Source organism: Elephantulus edwardii, unplaced genomic scaffold (assembly GCF_000299155.1).
Source record: "Elephantulus edwardii isolate Elephantulus edwardi_28Jun2011 unplaced genomic scaffold, EleEdw1.0 scaffold00052, whole genome shotgun sequence".
In the NCBI taxonomy this organism is placed as follows: domain Eukaryota; kingdom Metazoa; phylum Chordata; class Mammalia; order Macroscelidea; family Macroscelididae; genus Elephantulus; species Elephantulus edwardii.
In genome coordinates this window covers 9,472,596-9,488,086 of record NW_006399802.1, presented here as the reverse complement: position 1 = coordinate 9,488,086, position 15,491 = coordinate 9,472,596, and the positions used below count along the sequence as shown (strand labels likewise).

The window sequence follows — 15,491 nt, the reverse complement described above, 5'->3', positions numbered from 1 at the left end:
GATATTGTAGCTGATGTTAGATGGATCTTAGCTTATAGCAGAGAATACCAGAAGAATGTCTATCTGTGTTTTATTGATTATGCAAAGGCATTTGACTGCGTGGATCATAACAAACTGTGACTGACTCTGAGAAGAATAGGAATCCCAGAACATTTAATTGTGCTAATGTGAAACCTATACTTGGACCAAGAGGCAGTCGTCAGAACAGAACAGGGCAACACTGCTTGGTTTGTAAGTTTATATTGATAAAAAATATTTGTATGATAATACTATTCATCACACTGAAGCCATTGATTAATTGTACTGATATCTCATGCTAGCTCTTAAAAATTGCATAGCAATCAAAGAACTGTTCATGGTTCCACCACCCCCTTTGTTTTCAAAGTAAACAGGGAGTGGGGGTTTGGGGGGACGGGCAGGGAGGAAAATGTGCAACAGTGAATGAATGCAAACCCCAAATCTCTGTAAACTTTCATTAAAATCTTAATTAAAAAAAGAAAATTTGAAGTTCATAAAAAAGAAATCCATGTGTGATGTTCACTCTTCATTTCTAGATCACCTATTTGTTCTAAGACGTTTGGTGGAGCTGTTGTTAGGTGCTCTTAGGTCAGTTCCAACTCACAACCACCTTTTCTATAGCAGCATATATACTGTCAGGTCCTTCATTATTATCCTTATAATTATTACCATGTTAGAACCCATTAGTGTAGTTACTGTGTAATTCCAACTCTAACTCCTCGAGGTTTTTACTTTTTTAAGTGAATTTCTACTTTACCAAGCATGAAGTGCCCAGTGGACAGTAGATGAAGTATCTTCATCCTTACTTCCAGAGAACGTTCTAGTTGTACCTCTTAACGATGGATTTGTTTGTTCTGGGAATTCATGGTACTCACAGTATACTTCACCAACACCAGACTTCAAGTCATCTTTGTTCTTTCTTATTTATTGTTTATTTACATTTGTTTGAAATAGCAGAAAATCTTATAACTTAGGTCAGACACATATTATTCCTTAAGGTTACATCTTTGCTTTTAATACTTTACTAAAACCTTTTTTCACCACTTTGTCTATTCTATTAATAAATCATTTGATACCTTAACATCTGTTTCCGTAGTCTTTGTTAAGTAAAGTGAAATATATGTTTGACAAATCCAGCTTTTTCTTAATGTTGAGGTATAATCCATACTGGAAGTTGTAGTATTTTATCTTCATTAGCAAGTGCATCAAGTCCTTTTCACTTTCTGCAAGCAACGTTGAGTCACCAGTACGTTTTGCTATGTTAATGATTCTTCCTTCAACTTTAATGTCTTGCTCTTCTTCATATAGCTTAATAGCTGCAATTACTTGTAAACATATTTAATTTACAAGATAAAAGGATATAACCTTAAACACACATTTCCTGGTTTTAAACCACAATTTCCCTATTATGTTCAAATGACTGCCTTTTGGTATATGCACAGGTTCAGCATCAGTACAAGAGAGTGTCCTTGGACTCTCATTCATTTCAATGTTTTCTATAATTTATTATTAACCACACTGTAGAATAGTCAAAATAGTCAGCCTTTGCATAGTCAAAACCTCACAGGCAGTAATCTTTCTTATCTCACTAGACTATTAGCTCACTGAGGGAAAGGGAATTTTCATCGATTCATCTTAAGAAAATGGTAGGCAACATTCTGATGAACACTGTGTGATTTCATTATTTACATTACCAAAAGTCTATATCATTTTCTAGGGTGTATTAAATATTATAATCCTGTCATTTAATTAATGTTTATCTTGAAACTATACTGGAATTAATGAGTTGCAAAGAGAATAGAGTGTGGTCTCTGACCCTATATTTCAAGCTTCATCACAAGTTAACTATAGTATTTAATGCTAGATAAGAAAGTATTTTGGCTTACTATCACTGCTATAGCAATTTAAGCTATTATGTATAATATAATTCTATGCAAGGAAAAGAACATTGTAGTTCATTTAAGATAATCAGGATGATTGTCGTTCTTTGGGAAAATTATGAATATCTTGTGATATATAAAATTTGAATAGATTAAAAGAAAATCTTCCTTCAGATTGGGGATTAAGCAGTATGATGATTCTTTAGAAATGTAACTGATAGCTTTGAATTTTTTGCAAGTGTTATAAAACTACATTTTTATAGAGTGACTAATTATATGCCTATTGTACATTTTCAGAACCATAGTACATGGAATTACTTTTAATCCTGAAAAAAAAATCATGGAAAAAAAATCCTTAAATGCCAGGGCTTTCAGTCTAAATAAGAATATTACAGAGAAAGCATTTATTCTATTTTCATATATCTTACACATAATTCATTTTCTTACTTTGTTCTCTCAGTGATTCTTACAGATCTAGTTGTGTCCCAATGTTGTTGTTGTTATGTGCTGTTAAGTTACCTGTGACTCATAGCAATCCTGTGTACAAGAGCCCTAAACCCTGCTCTATTCTGTGTATATCTTATTGTCTCCGACACATCTATCCACATTACCCCAGTCATTAAATCAATCCATCTCATAGAGTGTCTTCCTCTCCTATGCTGTCTCTCCACCCTCCCAAGCATGACATCCCTCTCAAGGGACTGATTCTGCCTTGCAACACATCAAAAGTATGTTAGACCGAGCTTCAGAATCCTTGCTTCTAAGTAGTAGCCTGGCTTCACCATCACAAGGATGAATTTTTTTGTTCTCTTAGGAGTCCATGGTATACTCAATACTCTTCTCCAATACCACAGCTCAAAGGCATCAATTCTCCTTTTATCATCCATAGTCACTCTCCAGCTCTCTGAATTATAACAAGTAATGGCAAAGACCATGGCCTGTATCAGGCACACCTTTGTTTCCAGACTGACATTGTTGTTTTTCAGTACGTTGGAGAGGTCTCTGATAACAGACTTTCCCAATGTAATTAATCTTTTAATTTTCTGGCTGCTGGCACCAAAAGTGTTGATTGTAGAGCCAAGCAAACAGAAGCTGTCAACAACCTCAATTTCTTCATCATCTATCATGATGCTGCCAATCAGCCAAGTGGTAATAATCTTTGTTTTCTTGATGTTGAGCTTCAATCCATATTGAAGTCCCTGACTTTCTGCAGCAAGCGCTTCAGGTTCTCATCAAGTTTCAGCAAGCAGGGTTGTGTCATCTGCATAATGTAGATTGTTAGTGAGTGTTCCTGAAATCCTCATGCCACGGTTCTCCTCATAGAGCCCAGCCTCCCAGATAATCAGTTCCATATATAGATTGAAAAAGTATGGAGAATGGACACACCCCTGGTGCACACCCTTCCCAATTTTAAATGCTGCAGTTTTTCTTTGCTCTGTTCTGACGACTGCCTCCTGGTCCAAGTATAGGTTACACAAAAACACAATCAAGTGTTCTGGGATTCCCATTCTTTTCAGAGTCAGCTGCAGTTTGCTGTGGTCACGGTCAAATGCCTTTGCATAGTCAATGAAACACAGACATCCCTCTGATTCTTTCTGCTTTCTGCCAACATCCATCTGACATTATAATATCCCTAGTGCCACAGCATCTTCTGAATCCAGCCTGCACTTCAGGCAATTATCTGCTGATGTGCTAGTCCAGTTGATTTTGGATAATCTTCAGCTTTGGATAATCTTCTTGCTTGCATGTGATATCAACTATACTGTCTCATAATTTCTATACTCTGTTGGATCACCTTTTTTTTGGAATGGGAATGAACATAGATCTCTTCCAGTCAGTTGGCCTGGTGGTTGTCCTCCAGATTTCTTGGCACAACGTGGTGAGCACATCCAGGGCAGTGTCTGTTCTTTGAAATATGTCAATCAGTATGCCATCAATTCCTGGGGCCGTGTTTTTTACTAATTCTTTCAGAGCAGCTTGAACTTTTTCCTTCATTACCACAGGCTCTTGCTCATATGTTGTTTCATGAAATTCTTCTGTGTCCACCAGTTTCTTTTGGTACAATGATACTGTATGTTCTTTCCATCTTCTTTTAATGCTTCGTGGATCATTTACTATTCTGCTCCTAAGTATTTCAAGTAGAGGTTTGAATTTGTTCTTCAATTCCTTCCATTTAAGAAATGCTGAGAGAGTTCGGCTCTTTGGATTTTCTGACTGTTTTACTTTTTCTTCCCTCGCTGCCCTCTGGAATCTTCTGTTCAGCTCCTTAATAACTTAATTTCTTCCCTTTGCTTTGGCTTCTCAACACTCCAGTGCAATATTTAGAGTTTCTTCTGACATCCATCTTGGTCTTTTTTTCCTCCTCTGTCTTTGTAATGACCTTTTGAATTCCTCCTGGATATTCTTGAATCCTCCCATAGCTCATCTAGTCTTTGCTGATTAATGTTGAAGGCCTCAAACCTGTTCCTGAGATAGTTTTGAAAATCAGGTGGGATAGACTCAAGGTCAAATTTTGGTTCCTGGGGATTTAAATTTCCTCAGCTTCAACTTGAACTTGCATATGAATAGTTGGTGGTCTCTTCCAATCAGCAACTGGCCTAGTTTTCACAGCTGATATTGACCTTCACCAGTGATTCTTTCCACAGATGGAATCAATCCAATTCCTATACATCAGGTGATCTCCACATGCCCAGGAAATCAATGACTTTAAAGAACAAAAACTTAAATCCAGTGAAATGAGAAGAATCCCATTATGACACAAACACACACACACACAAAATAAACAAAACCCTCAAACAAAACAAAACACAACACAACAAACAAAGCCATAGAAAAACATGCCTTCACTCTCACCATCACCTCAGAAATTTTTCTTTTCTTATGACTTTTCCTGAGTTTCTTTTTCTGCTTCTTAGTAGGAGTCGCGTCCTCACAGAAGTGAGAAGTTCCTCCAATCAAAGCAGCCATGTCACTGTAGAGTCTAGAAGAATGATGTGAGCTCATGATGCTTGTTGATTTTCATTGTCTTTTTTCTCTCTACTAACACTTAGATGAACACACATGTTTTCCTCATAGTCAATCCTGTGTTGATCCTCCTGACGAAGGCAAGTGAAATAAGGACTCTGAGCATCACAGATTTCCTTTGCAGCATCAGAGTACCACTGCTCCTTGAGTTCCCAAATAATAGAACTGCCCAGGGTCCTTTTTTTGGCTCATTCCAGGTGCTTCTTCTGTCACTCAGCTTCTGTGTCATCATAATGTACTGGACCCAAACACGATGGAACACGTGTTTCACTTCTTCCTTGTACGGATTTCTTCTCTGAACTTCAGACAAGCCTTCTTCTGCTTCATCTTCCTCCTCATCCTCTGAGATCAACCTGCTTGTCATATTGCTGGGATCAGGCTTAAAGTGAAGTTGCCCATTCTCATGGGGGCTGCCTATCACTGTAGCCTTTATCAGTCAATTTGATACTTCAGGTTTTGGTACAAGGGAAGAATGTTTTCCAAAATGATATGACCCTCTAGTAGTAGTAAAACTGCAGGATGTCCATGATGAAAGTCTTCTGAGGCTTCGTCCATATTGTTGTTATTGCTATGTGCCCTCGAGTAAAAAACAAACAAACAAACAAACAAACAAACAAAAAAACCCAACAACTCTTAGCTGACCCTCCAGCTGGGTTTCATGGGCAGTTATTTGCACAGGCAAAATTACCCATCCGTTTCTCATAGAGTAGTTAGTGGTTTCAAATCATGTGACTTTGAGATTGCAGAACAGTTTCTTACTGCTAGGTCACCATGATGAAGTGGTTTAAATTTAGATCCACTATGAGTCGCAGGCGACTCAACGGCACATAACAACAACAACAACATGTATATGAGTACCTCTTAGGATTTAATTTGCTATAACCTGAGACACTTCTCTGTAGGATAGGCTCTTGTTAAAACTGGTTTGGTCATAGCTTGCACTTGTCCAATTACAGCCATCAGTTGCTCCAAGAGGTTGTTAAAAAATATTATGGTTGCTGGCAGACATGACTCTAAAATCTCCAGAGCCTCCATCTTCACAAAACTCACACCTTCTGGTTCAAATATACTCTTACTGCTTGTATTTCACAACCTTTCTAAACACCCTGAATTATCCCACTATTGATGTGTTAACAATTTCAGCTTTCTTGGCTCTACAATCAACACTCTTAGCACCAGCAGTCAGGAAATCAAAAGACAAATAGCAATGGAAAAATCTGTGGTCAGGAACCTCTCCAGACAACTGAGAAGCAAAGATATTAGTCTAGAGACTAAGATGTACCTGATTCAGGTCATGGTCTTTGCAATTATTCGTTGTGCTTTAGAGAGCTGGATAACAAATGACTACGGATAACAGAAGAATAATTGATACCTTTGAGTTGTGGGGCTGGAGAAATGTCTTGACTGACCTCCAAAAGAACAAGCAGGTCTGTCTTGGAGAGATTGAAACCAAGTTTCTTCTTAGAGCTTAGGATTTTGAAGCTCCATCTCACTTACGTTTGGCACCTGGCCCTTGGAGGACATCATACTCAGAAGGGTGGAGGGACAGTGCAGGAGAGGAAGAGTCTGGACGAGATGGATTGACACAGTAACTGGGGTAATGGAGGTAGGTTTATCAGAGTCAGTGAGACAGGTTCAAGACAGGGCAAGCTTCAGAGCTGTTGTACATAGGGTTGCTATGACTGCACACAACAACAGCATGTGCTATATCATGTTGTTGTTATGTGCTGTCATGTTGCTTGCGACTCATAGCAATGCTATGTACAATAGACCTAAACCCTGCTCTATCCTGTGCCAATTGCATTGCCTCTGACACAACTATCCTGATTACCCCAGTCACTGAATCAGTCCACCTCATTGAGGATCTTCCCCTCCTGCGCTGTCCCTCCACCCTCCCAAGGACTGGTATTGCAGTGAAATTTAAGATCCTAACCACTTTAATATTGTGTATTGATTTGTGTGAGATTGTTCCTCAAATTTGATGATAAACCACTGAACACATTTGCTGAAAATAAATTCTACGTTTCTTTTACCATAAACTGTCTAGAGAGGTAAATAATTGAAATTTTTACTATTTGAACAATTTCTTTAATGTATCTCTCAACAACTGATTTCTTTTTAGTATGCACTTATATGATACTCAATGTAGAAATACATTAATCATTACTTTTTCTAGTGTTCTTTAATACTCTTTTGCTTTATTATACTGTTTTAGTATTTTCAACACCTCTTAGGTAAGATCCTATTTACAAAAATGATATGTTTACTACCGTTTGATGTATCCTTTTGAATACTTATCATTTCAAGTGGAAAGCCAGTAAGTTCACTGGCTTTCACAAAAACTAGTGTTGTCTAAGTTATCTTCTCAATTGATACTGTTTATAAGGTTTAATATTCCTGAGGAAATTGAAAGAAGACTAGAAGAGTCAAAGTACTACTCAGTGTGAATCACACTTGAATTCAGAAAGAATTTCAAGAATAAATTTAAGGCATTGATCATGAATGACAGAAAAGCAGACAATTTGTGAGATGATATCAGGGACATCACACATGAATAAAGGAAAAAGTGATTCAAAAGACAAGAAACAAACAAAAAAAAAACAAACTTAAAAGTCCAGAATGGATTTCAGAAAAGATTCTGAAATTTGCTCTTGAATGTAGCATCAAAAAGAAAAAAAAGAAGAAATGGAGTAAACAATGAAGCAAAAAGCTTGTGGAAAAAGGGAAAAAATAGTTTGGCATCTTGAGAAGACATAAAGTATAATGAAATATATATGTACTGGTGTTAGAAAGCAATTAGGATGAATATGCTTTGAATTTTTTAAGATGAAAGAACTGAAAGGGGGAAGTTCCACATTTTTTAAGGAGAAAGAATTGAAGAGAGAAAAAGTAAACCATAAGTTCCAATATTGAAGAATTTCATGTTCTAAAGTTTAACAATGCAGGAAGCACTAAAATAAGATTGAAGGAATAAAGAGCTATTATACAAAAAAAAAACAAACCACACAACACAAAAAACACAAAAGAACGTGCAATGTCCAAGCATTTTAAAATATAGGACATAACAGGAGTTGATGGAATAAAAATAAGTCCAAGTTATATTGATAGTGCAGGGGGCGGGGGAGGGGGAGGGCGTGAAAGAAAGAAAGAAAGAAAACCCCAACAAATAAGAATGAATAGAATACCAGTTGAAATATTTCAGGCAGTGAATGCAACACTGGAAACACTAGCTTTTTTATGTCAAGAGACTTGGACTACAGTCACCTAGTTATTCATATACATGTCTATGCCAAAGAGAGGTGAAACAGAACATAGTTTCTGACAATATCATTAATAATACACACAAACAAAATTTTGCTAAAGATAATTTAAAAATGGATCTGGCATGAAAATAGGACAAAACCAATGCTTACTCTTTGTATTGTCTTCATAATCATCACTATATTTGAGCATATTGTTGTGCAACTCGATCGTTTTATCTTCTTGACGAACTTTCTCCTTCTCCGTGACTCTTTAATAAGCATATTCTTCCCCAGGAGCACATCCTGTTAGCCCGTGCAGATATTGTGAGGATAAGGTTCACCATCCCCACTTCTAAGGAGTATTTTGGTTCCAAGACAGATTTCTTAGTTCTTCTGGTAATCAGTCCTGTCTTCATCAAAATAATTAAAAGTCACTAATTCTTTAGACCTCCTTATTCATTATGCAGGTATATGATATAATTGAAAATAATATTATTTAGGTCAAGTAGACTTCTTAAGTTGATGCTTTTTTCTTTTCAACACTTTAAAGATATCTTGTACAGCAGATTTTCCCAAAGCACTATGTAATTTGAATATATGGCTGCTATTTCCATGGGCTTTTGTTGTGAACTCGTTTAAAATGAAATCTTTGACATCGTCCATCTTTTCTCCTTTTATCATTATGCCATTCATTGGTCCACTTCTGAGGATGTTGTTTTATTTGTCAAAATGTGATTCATAGGGAATGTTGAGGCTTTTAATTCTCTTTACTTTCAGCAAGAAAAGTTGTGCCATTTTTCGACTATAAATTGTCAATTAATCTGCCTTCAACACTGACACTGAGTACACGACTTTATAAATCCAGCTTCTTGGATTATTGGCCCATCACACATACTAAGTATGGATAAAGATGCAACCCTAAAGCATATAATTATTGATTTTATTGTATCTGAAATCTACTTGGTTCTTTCACTTATTTGAAACTTTCTTTCAAACTCAACAGAATATTCCAATTTTTCAGGTTATCTTACAATCATACTTCCTGATTTGGGATGACTCCTGTTCCACAGAGCCAGATCCAAAGGCCTTCACCCAAGTTTGCAGGAGAATTAAGAGGAGATGCCATAATTGGGGTCTTTTTAGACACAGACTATTAAGTTATCAGTGAAGGTCAGAGGGCCTCTGAGCGCACTTGAAAAATATCTTGACTGAGAGATTGTATCCCAGTGTCAACTCGAACTGTAGACTGTTGTCTTCCCCAGTAAACCCTATATTAATGAGCATGATCGATGAGAATTGTGTGGCCTTTGCAACAGATTCGGCACAAAATTGATGTTGGAATTAGCAGAAGTAGGTAATCAGTAAAAGTTATGTCTGATCTTGTAGGACTAGTCTTTGGGAAGTGAATGTCCCTGACAGGGACTGTTCCTCTTTATGAAGGTTAAACCTAGTTATCTCTGTTTCCTATACTCTTTGTACATGTGACAATTTCTTAGATACATTTAAAAAAATCATTGTTGTCCAATAGGGACCACTTCCTTTGAGTTTCCAAGACTGTGAATCTCAAGGGAGGAAATTGCCCATTTTTCTCTTGTGGAGCTGCTGGTTGACACCAGAGTAGTGTGGTCTTTGGGATAGAAGTTCAACTCCTTAGTGGCAACTCAACTCCCTACACACAAAACCATCAATTCTTTCTACATACATCAAAGGAACACAGAAATTAAAGTGTAAATTTTGATAAACTGAAACCTAGGTTTTGCAAGCTATAAAAATCTCAAGTAAATATTAATACTTCCATTAATTTCATCAAATTAAAAGAGTTTATGCAAATCCCCCAAAGAATATGCAGACCAATTGCCTTAGCTAATTAATAACATCAATATTTTTCATCTCTAATCTTTCAGCCCATTGAGACCCTGTCTCCTGTCATTGACAATGTCTAAGGGTCAATCTACTGTTAATGCTTATAAATTATTATAAGAAATTCCGTGTCACTATTTTGCTTTTCTTTTATCACAGTAGCCTTATTTAAAGTCTTAGAGTAAGGTTTAGACAACTGGTGGTAAAAAAAGATACATCAGTGTTCAGATACATTGCTCATAGGATTACTCTGAATAGTAATTTACTTGACTGAATCTAACAATAACAGTAACAGCATAGTGAATAAGAGTCCTTGTTCTTAAAAAAATCTCAGATAAAAACCAATTATCCTATCTAACATAATCATTAGGAATTTAGCTAAAGATTTTAATATGGAACTGCTAAACGTATGTGTTTCCATGTGTACGAGTATATGAATGAACCCTTTAAATGAACTCTTTCTTTGTGTGGAATTAGTAGTGTGTCTCAGAAAGTTAAGAAAATTGTAAGATCTCTCTTATGTCAAAAATTCTAGTCTCAGTACCAAAAATCAGGTCAATGAGGAGCAAGAATATCATCAGCCCCTAAAATATTATATCAAATTTTAAAAAATTTTACTACTCTGAGCTTAAAGTTCTTCAGGTAATTTCAAACTTTTAATGCCATATTTTTCCTCACCTATGGTAATTTATTCCAGTTATATCTACCTCATCTTAGCAGTAATTCACAATGAATTCAAAACTGAAATGCTCTTCCAGATGTGTCTCTTTTGATTTTAGTGTCTGCCAATATATACTTTTTTCATAAAGAAAAATTCTGTGGGAAAAGAAGTATGCATGGCAATAATCTGATAATCTACACTAAACTTGAGATTGTTCAAAACAAAATGAAACTGTCAACCAAGTCTTTAGTTGTATCTGGGGACTCTAAATTTTTATTTCTTCATTGGATCCAGCTCATAATTGGGCTTTTTACATCCATTGTCCTTTGAAATTTCTTTCTTTAATTATAAATTCTTTATAGAAGGCATAAACTTAATTCATGATATATTATACTTTCCTTAAGTTCTGTTTCAAATTTCTTCTGAGAAGATATTTTTAGAAATGAGAAAGCTTATACTTTAGAATGTATCCTGAGTTTTTAGACATTATTTAGCTTATTAAATTCCTCACTGTTTCTCCATATTCCACGAAAATTCATCATACTTCTACTTTTGTATATTGATTAAGTTTCTCTCAAATTTTCTTCTCATAGTCTGGTTTCCTGGCTTTCATTGCATTCCCTGACTTTTCTCAAGTGTCTATTCCCTTGTGATTAATTATCTCTGAATTATGTTTGAATTTCCTTCCACGTGTGTTTGACTGATGGAACATCTTTCCTGTACAAAGCTTCTGTTGGGAAACCAGAACTGAGCTCAGAATATAATTTCAAAATGAATTAAACTGTATAGTTTGTCTAAGGTCAGTAGCAGCATAGCATCCTTAAGCAGATATCCTCCCCCCCCCTTTTCTATCTCTAGACTGTTGGTGGTCAAAATAATTAAGAAATATAAAATGTACCCCAGACAGGTTTTAAGAACCTTCAACAAGTAACGTTTTCCTTATAGAAAGAAATACAAAATAAATGGCAAATTAGTTCTTTATTTAAATATCTTTAAATAGTCAATGTCATTTGGTTCTAATACCAAAGAAACAAATGATTTTTTTGTTTAATAGTTTAATAATCATACAGAGATAATAAAGAAGTTCTTTCCAGAGTATCTCCTGTAAGTATAAGTTTTGCCTTGAAATTCTTGAAGGTAAATCTCTTTCTCTACAGAGACATGAGTCCATACGTGTGGTTATATGTATGTGGTTCTGTAAAAAGCATGTTACAGGGAAAAACTGAACCTAGTGTTCCTTCCTACCTTCTTGTACTCCGAATATACTGATATGCTGCCTTCTAGAATGCTTTACTGCATGATAAACCAACACTATAATGAATCATGGATGAAAAGTTCTCATAACCTATTGTGGCAGTAACATGGGGTTGAGAAATAGCCTGTAAGTTAAGAAACACCTAAAAACCTCTTTTTTTTTTAGGCAGAGGGAGACTTTATTGAGTGATGGGGACAATATGCTCTACAGAGCGTTGTGTATGGTAGAATGTAACACTTAATTGTGTTGAGGACACAAAGGTATGTAAGCCAGCCCTACAGTCAGTACAGTGATCTGGAAAATGTTTGTTTGCCTCCTCCCTTCTTCCCCAGTTCACTTTACAATGCACTTCCTCCTCCAAATTGTTGTCATACATATAATATCTAATCATATATTGATTTAGGACCCTCTTCTCCTCAACTGTCCCAATGTAGTGTTCATTATCTATTGACTATTTTCCTATTCTCCCCTCAACTCCCCATATCAGTCTTATTTTTTTAACAGTTGTGTAATATAGTATGTTGGAAATAGAAATACCATTTGATCCACTAATTCTGAAACTGGGAATATGTCCTAAAGAAACCAGTGAGGCGACTCAAATAGATGCATGCACATGCATGTTTACTTCTGCATTATTTAAAATAGCAAAGAGATGGGATGTAAACCTTTAACAAATGAATGGATAGAAAAACTATGATACATTCACACAATGGAATATTACACAGCATTGAAGAACCATGATATCGTAAAACACTGCACAACATAGGTGAACCTAAAGAAATTATTCTGAGTGAAATATCTCAATTAAAAAGAATGTGATCTTGAAGACTAAGGGGCTCCTGATACAAGCAATATTTTCAACTGTTCTATGCATCTGAAAGTTTGACAGTGAATAGTAATGATCAAAGAAGAATTGAAACTTTTGAATTGTAGTGTTGACAAAAATTACCAAATATCCCATGTACTGTCATAAGAATAAACAAATCTGTGTTGAAAAAAGTGTAACAGGATGCTTTTTACATGCAAAATTGGCAAAAGGTTATCTTTCTTGTTTGGGACATTTTATCAAGAGTGATCAATCCTTGGAATAAAGACATCATGTTTGGAAAAGTAGAGTCAAAAGAGGAATACACTCAACAAGACAGACATAGTGATTTCAGGAATAGACTTGAGAATGATGAACATCATGAGAATGGGACAGAATAGGGTAGGGTTTCAATCTGTTGCTCACAGGATCACTATGAACGGCAGGTAACTTGACAACACATGCTTATGATTGACATTAAATACAAAAATAGGAGATGTTTAAGAAACTGTTACTAATACAGATATTGATTTTACAAATCATGATCATATGTATAGATCAATTAAACAAAATATTCTCATGCTATTTGTCTTGGAAAATTATGTTATGCTAGTTATCCCTCCACCAAGAATTAATTAAAGCAAAAAATTTCTCTGTGTAGCAAGGATTAGATTTGTAAATAATTACCAAATTATTAAGTAAAATGTTATTTTCCCCCAATAGTTGCAATGAATGTCATCATGAAAATGCAGTATTTTTTTTTTAGGAATTGGTTTGATATATTTTTTAAAGAAATTTACGTTTTTTTATTCAATTAAAATTTATTTCCCCCATTATTTTAAAGTGACATCAGCAGATTAATCTTAGTCACAAATACATTTTACATTCTCAAATGAGGACAATCCACATAACTAAGGGAAAGTCTAAGAACTTATTTTCTGATCTAAGTTCTAAAATACTAGTTTTCTAATCATTAACTTTTTCTCAGGCTTTGGTGTGTTGTTGGTTTTTTTTGTGGGTTTTTATTTTTTGATTTTTATTTTTAGTGGTTCTTTTTCTAGTAATGCCAGCACAAAGTAATTGTGGGGCCAGCAACACAATTGTTCCTTAATATAGACTTTCTTTTACTTAAACAAATCAACCTGTGCATCCTTCAAATACAATATTTGTCTGTCAGTTTGCTGTACTGTGTTGGCTTGCTTTTTGCTGTGATGCTGAAACTATGTATGACATTTCAAATACTGACAGGGCCAGCCGTGATAAACTTGTTTCATTGAAGCTTCCAGACTACAGAACAGGACTGGCCATCCTTTTCTGAAATAACATGCTTTCAAAAACCCAATGAATCACAGATGAACTTTATTGGAAAGATAAAGCAAGGTTCAGATCTGTTGATCTTAGAGTCACTATGAATCAACTCTATGGCATCTAACAGCAACATTCATCAAATAAACAAATATTCCATACACACAGAGGTATACAATACAATGAAGGTTGGGTTCTTTATAGATGCAAACTATTAAGTATATGTATTAAAATATACAGAAATATTTAAGCGAACGGTTTCTGTGATAATGGAGGCTGGCAAGTGTCAAATTCAAGGTTCAAATGGCCAACTACAGGCTTCTTTTGACTCAAACGGTTGCTGGAGCTGATAAATCCAAAATCTGCAGATCAGGCTGTACACTGTTAGATCATAGAGTTGTAAGAGCAGAAGAATCCAAAATTTTCACAACAGATGGCAGATTTAGAGTGTGTCATAACCTGAGAACTAAAGCTAATAAGAAGTGAGCAGAATCAATTGATAGAGCAAACACTGACCAAACAGATGTGCTAGAAACAGGTTCTATGTCCAAGCAAAATTCCCCTTTTAACTGATTTGTCATTTCTAACATATTGCAAAATGGAAAATAATTACATAGTGTCTATCAACCCACTGAGAATCATAGACTCGCCATGTTGGCACATAGCATTAACGATTACACTGAGAGGTTGTTAGTGCCATTGAGTCGAGTAAGACTCATTAAGAGACCCTATGAACAACAAACTTGAATCCTGTGCTATCTTGTGCTATCCTCATCTCACTGGCATGTTTAAGCCCATTGCTGTAGTTAGTCTGAAAATCCATCTCTTTGAGGGGTCTTCCTCTATTTGGCTGACCCTCTACCTTTCTGAGTATGAGAAGCCTTTATAAGGAATAGAGTTTCCTAGAGACATGCCCAAAGTATGAAAGATGAAGCTTCACCATCATTACCTAAAGGAGCAGTCTGGCTACATTTTTTCCCATACAAATATGTTTGCTCTTTTAGCAGCCCATGGAATATTCAGTCTGCTTCTCAAACATCACAATTCAAAGGCATTGATTCTATTTCTGTTCTCCTTATTCATAGTCCAGCTCTCAGATGTATTGCAAGTGATTGAAAAGACTATGGATTCAATCAGGCACACTTTAGTCCTCAGTAATTTGGAGACCTTTCTAACAACAGACTTGCCCAAAGTAAAATGTTATAGTTAATGTAATATGGATCTTGGCAGAAAGCAAGGAATACCAGAAGAATGTCTATCTGTGCTTCATTGACTATGCAAAGGCTCTTGACTGTGTGGGTCACAACAAGCTGTGGCTGACTCTGAGAAGAATGGACATCACAGAACATTTGATTGTGTTAATGCGAAACCTACTTGGACCAAGAGGCAGTCGTCAGAACAGAGCAGGGAGACACCGGATGGTTCAAAATCAAGAAAGGGG

The 15,491-nt window shown here is 35.7% G+C and overlaps 1 pseudogene; it reads right to left on the bottom strand.

The window, feature by feature from the left end:
• The window catches only part of LOC102872680, a 12,531-nt pseudogene extending 7,054 nt beyond the window's left edge, over positions 1 to 5,477 (bottom strand).
• Positions 5,478 to 15,491: the final 10,014 nt, after the last annotated feature.